Source organism: Cuculus canorus, chromosome 5 (genome assembly GCF_017976375.1).
Source record: "Cuculus canorus isolate bCucCan1 chromosome 5, bCucCan1.pri, whole genome shotgun sequence".
In the NCBI taxonomy this organism is placed as follows: Eukaryota; Metazoa; Chordata; class Aves; order Cuculiformes; family Cuculidae; genus Cuculus; species Cuculus canorus.
Window position 1 is genome coordinate 63,388,191 of NC_071405.1, and position 12,530 is coordinate 63,400,720.

Genomic DNA, 12,530 nt, shown 5'->3' on the forward strand with positions numbered 1-12,530 from the left:
CAGCTTTCAGCTGTGGGAATAGACTCCTCTGCAGCATCCCAGGCCATTCCTCACTTTCCCATGAGTCTGCTCATCACAAGACCTTTTATTCCACTTAGTATGGTCAGTGCACAGCAGATGACATAAAACTCGTGAATATTGCTGCCGGTCTGGCAGCACGGGTGAGAAACTCAGCAGAGAAAACTTTGAAATACCACCAGGTATCTTTTGTGATAGACATAACAGAAATTCTCAGCATTTTCATTCCTGTCCATTCCATTCTACCATCCTGGCACCAACTTCTTCTACAAAGCACTGTAGGTGCCCTTGCAGAGGAACAAGGGCCACTTCAGCGTACCTGTATTTGCAAGGTATGCCACGGGACCTCAAGGGTTTAGGAAGGCCTCAAGGGTTTAGGAAGGCCTCAAGGGTTTAGGAAGGCCTCGAGGGCACGCTGAAGACTTGAGTGTGCATTTGAATGGTTTGGCCCTTAAAAGAGTCTCATAAGACATTATGGATGCAAGGTAGTTGGCTCAGGAAACAGAGCTGTGTTGCAGAAAATGTGAGGGGGCAGGGAAGCATTTTGCAGTCTTGGAGTGACCAGTGCTGCACTACCTGACTAGTTCACAGGCATCCTCCAACAATAATCTATCAGGTATGTTAACTCTGCCTAGACAACCAAGATCAGCCATGAATCCTGTAATAAAAGTACCAGCACTAACTTTTGCTGTCGCCTTAGCTGTCTAGCCAAAAATAATTAAAAATAAAAGCTTCCTGCAGTCAAAGTACCATCTCACATAATGTATCAATACTAATAATGCTCTCCGTCCCAAAAGCCACCATTGTGGCCAATCTCTTTCCTATGACTCTACCAATGCTTGACACGAGCCGGCAGTGTGCGCTCACAGCTCAGAAGGCCAACTGTGTCCTGGGCTGCATCAAAAGCAGAGTGGCCAGCAGGGCGAGGGAGGGGATTCTGCCCCTCTATTCCTCTCTTGTGAGACCTCATCTGGAATACTGTGTCCACCTCTGGAATTCTCAATGTAAGAAAGATATGGAACTGTTGGAACGAGTCCAGAGGAGGGCCACGAAGATGATCAGAGGGCTGGAGCACCCTCCATACCAAGATAGGCTGAGAGAGTTGGGGTTGTTCAGCCTCAGGAAGAGAAGGCTCAGAGGAGATCTTATAGCGACCTTCCAGTACCTGAAGGGGCTACAGGAAAGCTGGAGAGGGGCTATTCACAAAGGCTTGTGGGGGTAGGATGAGGGGGGATGGGTATAAATTGGAGAGGGGCAGATTTAGACTGAACATTAGGAAGAATTTCTTCACCATGAGAGTAGTGAGACACTGGCACAGGTTGCCCAGGGAAGCTGTGGCTGCCCCATCCCTGGAGGTGTTCATGGCCAGGTTGGATGGGCCTTGGGCAGCCTGGTTTAGTGGGATGTCCCTGTCTACAGCAGGGGAGTTGCGACTAGATGATCTTTAAGATCTCTTACAACCCTAACTATTCTATGATTCTATGATTATAATGGAAGAAGGATAATGAAAACTTAGCCATCAATGAAAAAAGGCTAGAAAACAAGCACCCCAAGGCATTGTTGTGCAGGAATGTTTCATTTTGCCTTGTAAATTCTTGTATATACCTCCGTCACTCCAGAACTCTACGTTTTTACTATGAGAAAAGATTTTTATTCTTCTTTAGAATAAATAATTCAATTTTGGCCTTTTAGACTTCCTGTCCTTTTGCCCAATTTAGAAGGAGCATAAATGTCTAATTAAAAGGCAGATGAGTTTCTATCTCAACAAGAAGTCATATTAAAGTTCTTCTGGCAGGGAAAGTATTATATAAAGACGTTACAGGACAGAGCGAGAAATTTTGAGGAATGCGTCTTGACAGACTTATTTTGTTGGCTTGCAGTGAAACAAACTGCAGACTTTATGTACTGAAGTTTGAAAATAAACTTGATTTGGCATTTAGCTATGAAACTTAAGCAAGTTACCTTTATTTTACAATGTAGTGGATTTGTTGACAGTGTTCTTTATCTAAACCAAAGTTATAACCAGTATGGTAACTGTAGTGTAAAAAACATCATTATGATTAATGAGAATTAGTATCTCTGAACTTGCGTCTTCATTAATCTATTCTGAACCATATCCAGGCACCATGAAAAGTCCAGCTCACTGGTTTCTTAATTTGATTTTAACAGTGCCTTAAAGAAATAGTGAGAAATTTAGAACACACATTTTAGAATGCACAATATGTCTTCACTATTCACAAGTCGAGGGAGGTGATTCTGCCCCTTTATTCCTCTCTTGTGAGACCCTACCTGGAGTATCGCGTCCAGCTCTGGAATCCTCAGCATAAGAAGGATATGGAACTGTTGGAATAGGTCCAGAGGAGGGCTACCAGGATGATCAGAGGGTTGGAGCACCTCCCACATGAGGACAGGCTGAGAGAGATGGGGTTGTTCAGCCTCGAGAAGAGAAGGCTCTGGGGAGAACTTATAGCAACCTTCCAGTACCTGAAGGGGCTACAAAAAAACTGCGGAGGGACTGTTTACAAAGGCTTGTAGTGATAAAATTAAACATAAAGAACACTGTCAACAAAGAGCAAAATATTTTGTTGCCACTTGTTTTTCTAATGGAAATCTAATACAGAGACCATAGGCTTTACATGGAATTAGGAGAGATTTTGAGCTGACTAGACCCAATTAGAAGATCTAGCCACACAACTCACAGCAAGACTAAGTACCTTCCTACTGAATGAGTTCAAGTGTTAAACCAGTGCTTCACTTTTCAAAATCATACTTTATATGTTCATTCCCTAACTATCATATCATGCAATTAATTCTCAAGTGAAAAATACTGTTTGCTTAGGACCCTAATGATATTTACAGAGGCTACAATTAAATAAACAAAAGAGACTTCATCATCTCTCAATGTCTTGTCCCTGGAAAAATTACATACTGTACTTCTACAGAAACGTATCTTTTCTTCTGTTTAGTTTATTACCTACAGAGAAAAAGTTTTTGGTATCTTTTTATGTCTTGTAACTGTAGTCTCTAAACTATATGTAATTGCTTTCAGTGAAAAAAGACAACTATAATGGGAATAGCTTTATTGTCATATTTTTACTAGTGGGTGTGAGAAGTGATTTAACTTACAGGTACTGATTATTTAATTGTATTGATATAGAGCATACAGCCTACCATGACTAGTGAATCATTCAGACTGACAAGAGGAGGTGTAAAAGCTCTTCTTGCTTCTATTCTGCCACATCCTTCCAGTTTTTCAAAGGAATAAAGAATTATTCGTAGGAGGGGGTTAGTAAGCCATTAAAGTTCTTGATAAAAGATATGAATGCATAAAGCAAACACGTCAAATCCATAGAGTATAACTCTGAAATTAATTGGACAGTGAAATGAACTATTCCAAGAGATGACTATATCACAAGATATACAGGATAGCTGACTCTGAGCCTACATATGGTTTAAATATAATCTTTGTAAACTTTACAAAATTAAGCTTATATATAAATTGCTTATTCTAATGCATTCACTTGTTAGCAAGTGACCTTTATTCAATACAATTATTGCACAAACCAATTTACTTTTTTGGATGTGAAAAGACACCACAAACTACTATAAAGTCTAAGCTACATCATTATGTATGAAAATAATTGTACTGTGTATTTTTGAACCTATGGCCCAACAGCAATAGTTGATAAAAACGACATGAATTTATTCCACAAAATAATTGCGCTTTGGACAACATTTAACCAAAAATAATTAGCAGAACGTAGATAAATTCTCAGTCTGGCTTTCATCAAACTGAATAGAAAAAGCTGCCTATGGATAACCTTGAATTTGAAAGTTTTAGTTCTAAAGTAATGTTATTCAGGAATAACAGGGCTCAGGTTTTAGATATACAATAAAGCACAGGCTTTTAGCTCAAAAAAAATCTGGTTTTCTTTTCTTCATCATCAATTTTGTTTACATTTTTCACTAAACACAAGGTGACAAAAAGCAAGCAAGCAATGGATTCACATAGATCTCTTAATTTCTTTTCAGCATCGAGGATAGTTTAAAAAAAGATGCAAGTCATCTGCTTTCTTTAAACAGTTATGATTTTGTATAGTTACAGACAACAACAGATTTTAGTTATACTTTTCTCATTGTTTTTCCTATATTAATTAAACAATATATATCTTTCTGTTTGGGGGGGGGGTCACTATGTAGTATACATACCCAAAATTGTTATCTTCTGTTTTCAGATTAGTAATTCCTTTTTTAGTATAAATGAATATTAAATGGGGTAAATCAATACCCTGAAGTCATTAACTAATTTGCCCAGTAAAAGAAACATTAAGCGTCAGAGATTTTTCTTTTAATTACTTTTTTCTTATTATTAACAGAAGAAACAAAGTAAGTTAAGAGCTCTGTTTGAAGAGATCCAGGTCTGGTAAAAGTTGGGAACAAGTTATTATATTCAGTAAATAGTGAAAGAGTAGAGAATAGAGAAAGAGTACTGCTATCTGCTTGTTTTGCCAGAAATGAAGTGTTTTTCTTCAACAAATTACTAAAAATCTGCCTGTTACATGTAGTCCAAGAAGAGCAATGCTGTTGAAGGGAGGTCTTTTCTCCCTTTTTTGTTTTTTTTTTTGTAAAAAAGACAATGACAGAGGGTCGGTTTTGCAGAGCAAAAATCTCAGAAAATGAAGAAGTTGAGAATGGTTGTATATTCTGCACTTCAGAAATGACAGGCTAGTAATGGCCCATGGGAAGAAAGCTGGCACATCTAAAAAACTCTTCGGTGAAAACAAGTTATATTTTATGGAATAAAAAAGAATTAATTCTTTGGTTGGCTAGCTGTCTTCAAATAAAGAAGCTAGACTAGTCTAAGTAATGCATCATGAAAAAAAAATATTAGAATTCCACTTAGATGACACTGGGAATTAATAAAATCCTGGTCTAAGGTGAAGTTTATCCCAACAGAAGGATCTTTGTGCTTGTAAATTTAGCGTAGCTTACGTCTAACAGCTGGGATTTCATGATTGTTGATGATTTCCAAGTTGCTGTTCAGAACAGTGCATAGCAGTATTTTGATTTAAATATAAGCTAAAAATTGTAAGTCTGGCAATTCACCATATTTATCGATTTATAATTACTAAAAAGGATGAAACCACTAGAATTTAACTTACCTTTTTGAAATGACAGGATTGAAGAGAATCATAATAACTCAGAGACCTGCATGGAGAATGTGAGCATTGATACAGGATGCTGCAAGTCTGATAAATAATTCTATTAAAATATTTGTTTTAACATGAAAGTATGAAAAAATATTTTTAGATGAGGTAAAAAATCATACAATTGTAAAGCGTAAAGAACAGATAATGCAATTACAACAAGATACAGGTGAGCTACTTAAATTATCATATTCCACTTAGCAACTCAGTGATCATAATCATTTTGCAACTCTATTAGATCCAGAGCAATGAAGAATAATTTAGAAAATAATTTACTCCATCTAGTGGTGATTTTCTGTAATTTTCACTGGCAACTGCTTCAGTAGGGAACTCGATTCCAAGCTTTGATTTTAATATTTTACACTTGAAGAAACAACAGATAACAACAGCAATCCAATTGATTGATATATGAAACTCTTTTAGAATTTTTATAGTATTGATGTAAATAATTTTTAAAGCCTATGCTTAGGCATATAAATTATAATCTTAGGAAAATCAAAAGGTAGTAATGTCCACATCTCTTCCAAGAACAGTATGCAAAGTATCTTGCAAAGAAAGTAAACATGACTTTTCATACACTACAACTTGGGAAGCTGAGACAGGGGTAAATGATGCATTTTGGCCAGTGCCAGAATGCGGAAAAGAATCCCAGGCGCTTGAGTCAGGGTGGTCCCACAGAGAACCGGGATGAAAGAAGCTGAGTTACTCTCCTTGGACGTCTTTGGCTTAGATCAACACCGGACTGGTAGTGACTGGTATTCTGTAATGACATGTGAAATGAAATGGTATTTTCCCTTTTTATAACTTAGAGGAGGAAGCCGTATCACTGCATCCAACACCTTGTTTTGTAGCCTGCTGAGACAATATAAAAACTGACTTCAGAAGATGATCTGTCTACTCAGCCCCCATGAGTGAAGCGGCAGCATGGCACGAAGACATCCGCACTGCTGCTCCCTAGTGAGCTACCTTATTCCATATCAAAAGACCCAGATAAAGCCCCCAAGGCAATAACTATCATTTGTCAAAAGCATTTAATCCAGATGAAGTTATTTTGGATATTCTTGCTTATATAACAACTAAAATGTAACTGCTTACAAAGTTTGAGAGCTCTGGAAAGTAGTACACACCAGGCTCCCACATGTTTATTTAGGATCAATGAAAGGAAAATTAAGTCCATAGTGATCGGAATCAAAGGAACTAAAGACAGTTTTAACAGTGTAAAGGTTAGGGGGCTTTGAGGGAGCGCGGACATCAAATAAAGTTAATTTTTATTTCTATTTTTACAACAATACTGTTCAAGCAATACGGTGAACCTCAGGAAGGAGACACAGTATTCATCTCCAGACTTTTCATGACAGGGCAACAAAAAGGTCCCAAATACTGTCCCATTCTACATAAAGTCAAGCAAACAATGCTTCCCAATTAATAATTTGGAAAGCTATCAATAAACTGTGAACTGTACAGCTACGAGAAAAATGACAATTACTGACATAAATAAACATCATTCCATAAGCAGGATGATAGGTGTTTGACTCTAGTTTGCTCAGACTATCACCACCTTATCACACTCCCTGCACAGCTGTAACACCTGGGACACCAAGCGAAGGATTAGCACTATAGTGAACTGAGCTAAAATTTGAATGTTGAAAGCATTCACTGGCGAAATTAACCAAAGATCATTTTGAGTGAGTAAACTTGGCAGACAGAGTGCTCTCCTAAAAGCAGTATAGGAAGTACATGTCAATAAAGAAGGTAACTTACCCTCTACTGGTTTTAATCAACCACAGTTGATTCACAGAATTTATACAGAAAAGCCCTCTCCCACTCAAACCTATCGTCCTTTGACAAGAGTACTAATGAAAATTCACTGGATTGAAGGAGTTCTTAGCTACTAGCACTCATTGTCCAAAGCCATTATACTGCTTCCAGGACAAAGTAGTATTCTACATACCGTCTTTGTCACACCTGTGAATAAACAGAACATCTTGAAATAATTTTCTGGACAAATGAGAGTGATTCAGTAGTTAAATAGTTAAAAACTGCTGGAATCTCACAGGATACTTATCTCTCAGACATGATTACCAAAATAAAAAATAGCCAAAAAAGAGTTCTTCTTTTCCAGTTTACGAGTGTTGCAGATAAGGGATGACTTCAGGTCCTCATATCTCACTCAACTGCAGGCTAGCAAGAGATCAGTCATTTAGGGTACATTACACCCTCTACAGCACCTAATAATTTGGTATGACTCATTTGATATGTAGTTTGACATGAGTAAGAGTTCACTTCTCTTCTGACTGTTCATAAATAAGATGTAGATCAACACAATAAATGCAGAATTTAAATATAGCACTGTATTTTTCATCATAAGTGATGCAGCGGAGTGGTAAGAAACACACCTTTATTAATATATTTAAAAGATCAAGGTCGGGCACTGGCACTTTTCTGTTTGCTTTTTAAATTATACCTCAGAGCTGGTCCCCAGTGCACAGTTCTAATACTGTGGTCCTATAGCTGTATACTAGAACCTTTTCCTATTACACTTATACCTTAGAGGAAGGAAAAAACCCTAAGCCAAAGAATAGATTTTTAATAGGAATAATTTTCCATGCTTCTGGTTTAAAAGCTATTAATTTTATAATAAAATTCTTTATTTGCAACTATTTGCATATTTGAAAATAATAAAGGCTGTACTCCCTTGATAGTGATCCAATAAAAGAATGTGTTTAAGGAACTAAATAATCTCCTGCTATTTTTAATCCTTTGTCTAGACAATTTTCAGATCTCAGGCAATTTGCAGAATGTGAGAAGTCTGGATAATCATGGATTGTGGTAGTGAGTTTCAGCTCTGAATTTCTGCAATGAGTTAACACTTATGCGAAAACTTTTCAACAAAACTTACTCGCCTTCTCCAGAGAAGGTCTTCCTCAGCAGAACAGGAGGATAGTAAATTGAACACAGGACGCTTACATAAGGGCAGCATAGCTGAATTCAAGTGAAGAATATATCATAATCATTAAAATTATCAAGATTTGAGGTTGTCCAGCCATTTTGGAGCTGAGAATTTAACCTCATCTCAGCACTTGAAAATCAATAATGGAGAATTAACATCAAATAATTTCCTTTCTCTGTAAATACAAAAGAAATCATCAGTATCAAGTAGAAAAAAATCAAAACACATACTCTTCTGTCATCAGTGGATAATGCTTCCTTGGCTGGTGTATTTTCCTTATATTGATCCATAAACTTAATGAGAACACTGCATAGGCCCTTCCGTCCCTGACTCCTTCCTTATTGCAGCAAACAAAATTTAGATATCATAACTCCCCAATACCTTCCTGCTTTTTACTTAAGTGCAGTATATCAGCAGAGAGTTCACTGAAGCCATCACCATTTTTCTTCTGCTTTTGTTAGACTCCAGGACTAATCTTCCACGGTGAAATTAGCATCTTAATCTTTTGAAGATATACAAAGTGTTACAAACCAAGAAACTGCAACAAGCATTCTGGATCTTGGAGCTGGGTTTCACAAAGGAGTGGAACTGTTTCTGTCTTGCCTGGGTCTGATGAAAACTAAGGTTTTCCAGGGTGCACCGAAGGATGATCTACCATCGTCTGGGAAGCCAAAATTAGCATCACAGTTAAACCCAAAGGTCTTTAAAATCATGTGTATTTAAAAAAAAAAAAAAGGAAAAAAAAGGCAAAACAAACAAAAAAAGAGCCCAACAAAACTCAAAACCCACTACAATTTACTTCTGTCACAGCAGCTTCCTTTTTGGTGTATAAAGCTTGATCCCTGTATCTGTAAAAATTATTGGGTCATTCTGTGATTCTGTGATTTCTTTACATAAACAAATTCAAAGTGCTGAAGATGAAGACTGGTTTTCTTTAAAACCTAACAACATTCTGTCTAAAAAACAGGATGGATCGTAGTCTTTGAAAAGAAATTGTGACTGACTGTTTGCATCTTAATCAAATACTTCATGAAGTATCATCAACATCACCCGAAATCTGCATTTAAGGATCCTACAAAATACTGTCTGCAAGGCAGACATTGCTGACATTTAAATATAAATTTCAAACATAAAACAAAACATAAACTACTCAGGCAAAACAGAACATTTACACCTACAGGCTATACTTTATTCATTTAGATTGGAGATGATAAGTGGAAGCTTTCCTCCTTCTTATTTACAGGATAAAAAAGGAAAAACTTTCCAAGTTGTTTTTCAGTTAGCCTAAAAATCTCAAGAAACAAGTAAGTACAAAAACATAGCTACATATGGTCATCACATGTAAAAAACTTAATTCTAGGTGCTTTTTCACATTCAGAAAGGATAATAGATGCAATGTGTGTAATAATTTTCACCCCAATATCACAATTGCTCCCCCAGGATTCATCGATCTCATGCAATTGCTTTGCCCTCGGTAGAGTGCTGATCACAGATCACAGCATTCACGTGTATCAAAATAGAAGCATAATTTAAACTTTTAGCTTGGGGCAAAAAAATTATAAGCCATTTAGTTTATGTCCTGTCAGAAAGGCCAAGGAATGGCGCAGAGTGGTACGGCATTCATACAGACACATTCAGCTCCCATCCTAGAATGAACACAGCAATGCAGGCAGCAGATGATGAGTTCTGCAGCGTGAAACCACACCATCTCACAGCAGGAGAAATATCACCCCCAACCACTGCTGCTCACGTACCTGCTTAATATCTGAGCAATTCGGTACCAAGAGACCTGAAATTGCTGCTTTGTCAGCAAATTCCCGCTGCCAAGAGGTGGTATGTTTAAGTTCAAAAGACACCAAGAACGGTCAGAAGTGATTTCATGTCAAAACATTCAAACAAGGCCCAGAAAAGAAAACAGGAGAGAACTAGGAAAGAAACACTTGTGTTTTGTGATAAATAGTGATCTAGTAGTTGGCAGAGAGTTACACGAAAACAAAGGAACCAAGAGAGTCTATTATTCAAACAAGATTTTAAATTTAAATTTAAATTTAAATAAGCTGGCTTCTCCCTAAAACAATTAAAGAATAATGACCTGATTAGTTATTCTTTTGATTTTATTAATATATAACAATGCCAACTGAGTATGAAATGTTGTCATCACCATTGGGTCCTAAAAACTTAAGCTATGCCATGACAAAGCATCTCCATATGTGATTTGGACTTCTAGACAGTCTGCCATACTTCAGATGTTTAGAGGAGGATGCTATCGCTTGTCAGAGTTTTTCATAAATATAAAAAAATGCTTGAGGTTGCCTCATTAAGGAAAAAAGTCCATTAAAAAACTCACAAAACATGCAGATACATTCAAATGTTAATTCTTCCTTTAGATCTTTTTCTCCCTTCTGGGTAAGGCTACATGAATAACTGATAAAGACTGAAAGAGAAAAAAAAATGGGCTTTTTCTTACTGGTAACAATAGTTAAAAAAATCTAACAGAACACTATCAGCTAACCCAGACTGAAATATTCTGTATTTGGAAATAACCAGCAAACAGCAAAGGAAATAATGGTATATATTACAAAAGATGGAGGTATTATGATAATAATAATTATGTCCTTTCTTTATTCAGCAGACCATTACTTGGGACATGTATCCAGAATATGGAAGACTGTGGTTTAAACCCTGACTCACAAAAGAAATTTATATCATAATTTTCACTGGCAGTGTGACACTTCCTTTTATGTATAAGAATAGTCAGCAATACAGAGAGGATGCAGATGCGAATGATACTCCACACTTCTTGAAAATGTAAGGATATGTTGAATAATATTTTTATTCTGAGGATATTTGATTAACATCTGTTTTATACAACAGACAGAAATAATTAATCCCCAGATATAGAAGCCCAAATAATAACCAAGACCAGATAATAATAACTGAAGACCAGAAATCTCACAACACTTACGGGCAATCAAAGGAACCATTCAAAATCTTGAGGAGATTCAACTGAACTTTCTAACTGATAATGGAGAAGGAAGATTTTCACAAGTCTTGCAGGAAAGAACAAATTCCTTACGGGATATTTTAGGGTGTTCGTATGATTGTGCAAAATACGTTATAGGATTTTTAGGGAAAAGGCCATGGATGGGGAAATGGTGGGATGAATGAAGGTACTTTGGGATGAACAAGCACAGCAAAATATAGAGGCGGTGGGATAGCAGAGGCCACTTGTGTGTAAACAAGCTGCTAATCAGGACATTTGCTTAGACAGGTCCTAACTACATCCCTGACTAAGCTCTCTGTTCTGCCTGTATGTGCCACTTGCAACCTTCAAGTAAGGGTAGCTATCAAACAGGGTAAGTGGTCTGGGACCAAGCTGCTGGAGACAACTTGGATCTGGGTGTCAGGTACTGCAGACACTCCACGTCTGACAGTCATCAGTGATGGTGGGAATACAGGTCTGTCCCACGTATTGGAGAAACCCACCTGGGTAGGTGGTAATGAGGGGGCAGATCTGCATCCAAGGCTGTCTGGCAGGTGGGTGGGTGTTGCACTGGGGACACTTGCTCAGCAATCCCATCACTTTGGCCTCGGGACTGCAGCAGCCCAGCTGCGGCAGGCAGAGAACAAAGGAGAGGTTGCCCAGATCCCAAAGCCCATGGGATTCAGCTTCCTCTCGATGCAGTCTGCCATTACAGCTGCATTCAGGCGGAAAAACATCCACGTAAACGTCAAATACACAGCTTTAGCTGAAGAAATCCAGCTCACTGCAGCATTTATCATTGTGTCCAAATGCGCTTCCTGATACAATATGTGGAATATCTCAAAGTGGAATATTTTGACTTGGGCTAGAGTGCAGTTGAGTTTCGTCTAGGCAGTTGAGTTTTTTTCAGAGTTACACAGAACGTCTCTCGGATACCCTGTTTTCTTCAAAACGGTGTTTTCCCAACATTGTTTGTTTCTTGAATATGATAATGTCTTGTGTTTGGTATACTCTGTGCTGAACAGAGTCTCTTCCTCTGTAATCACCTCTGTTTGGAATCCTTACTTAATCTGAAGGGAAAGGTTAAGTAGAGAGCTGGAACCAGCTCCATAACAAAAGTTTTGACTGTTGCAAAGTTTCATAACATTAAAATTAGGCCTTCGAAAGTAATAGAATATGCATAACATTTCTGGGAAAAATTAGACGTATGCATGTAAGAGGGAAATATATTCTGTAACCAGCTCTTGTCTCGTGGCAGACAGAATCATAGAATATTTTGAGTTGGAAGGGACGTTAAAGATCATCCAGTTCTAAACCCCCTGCCATGGGCAGGGACACCTCCCACTGATTCAGGCTGCCCAAGGCCCATCCA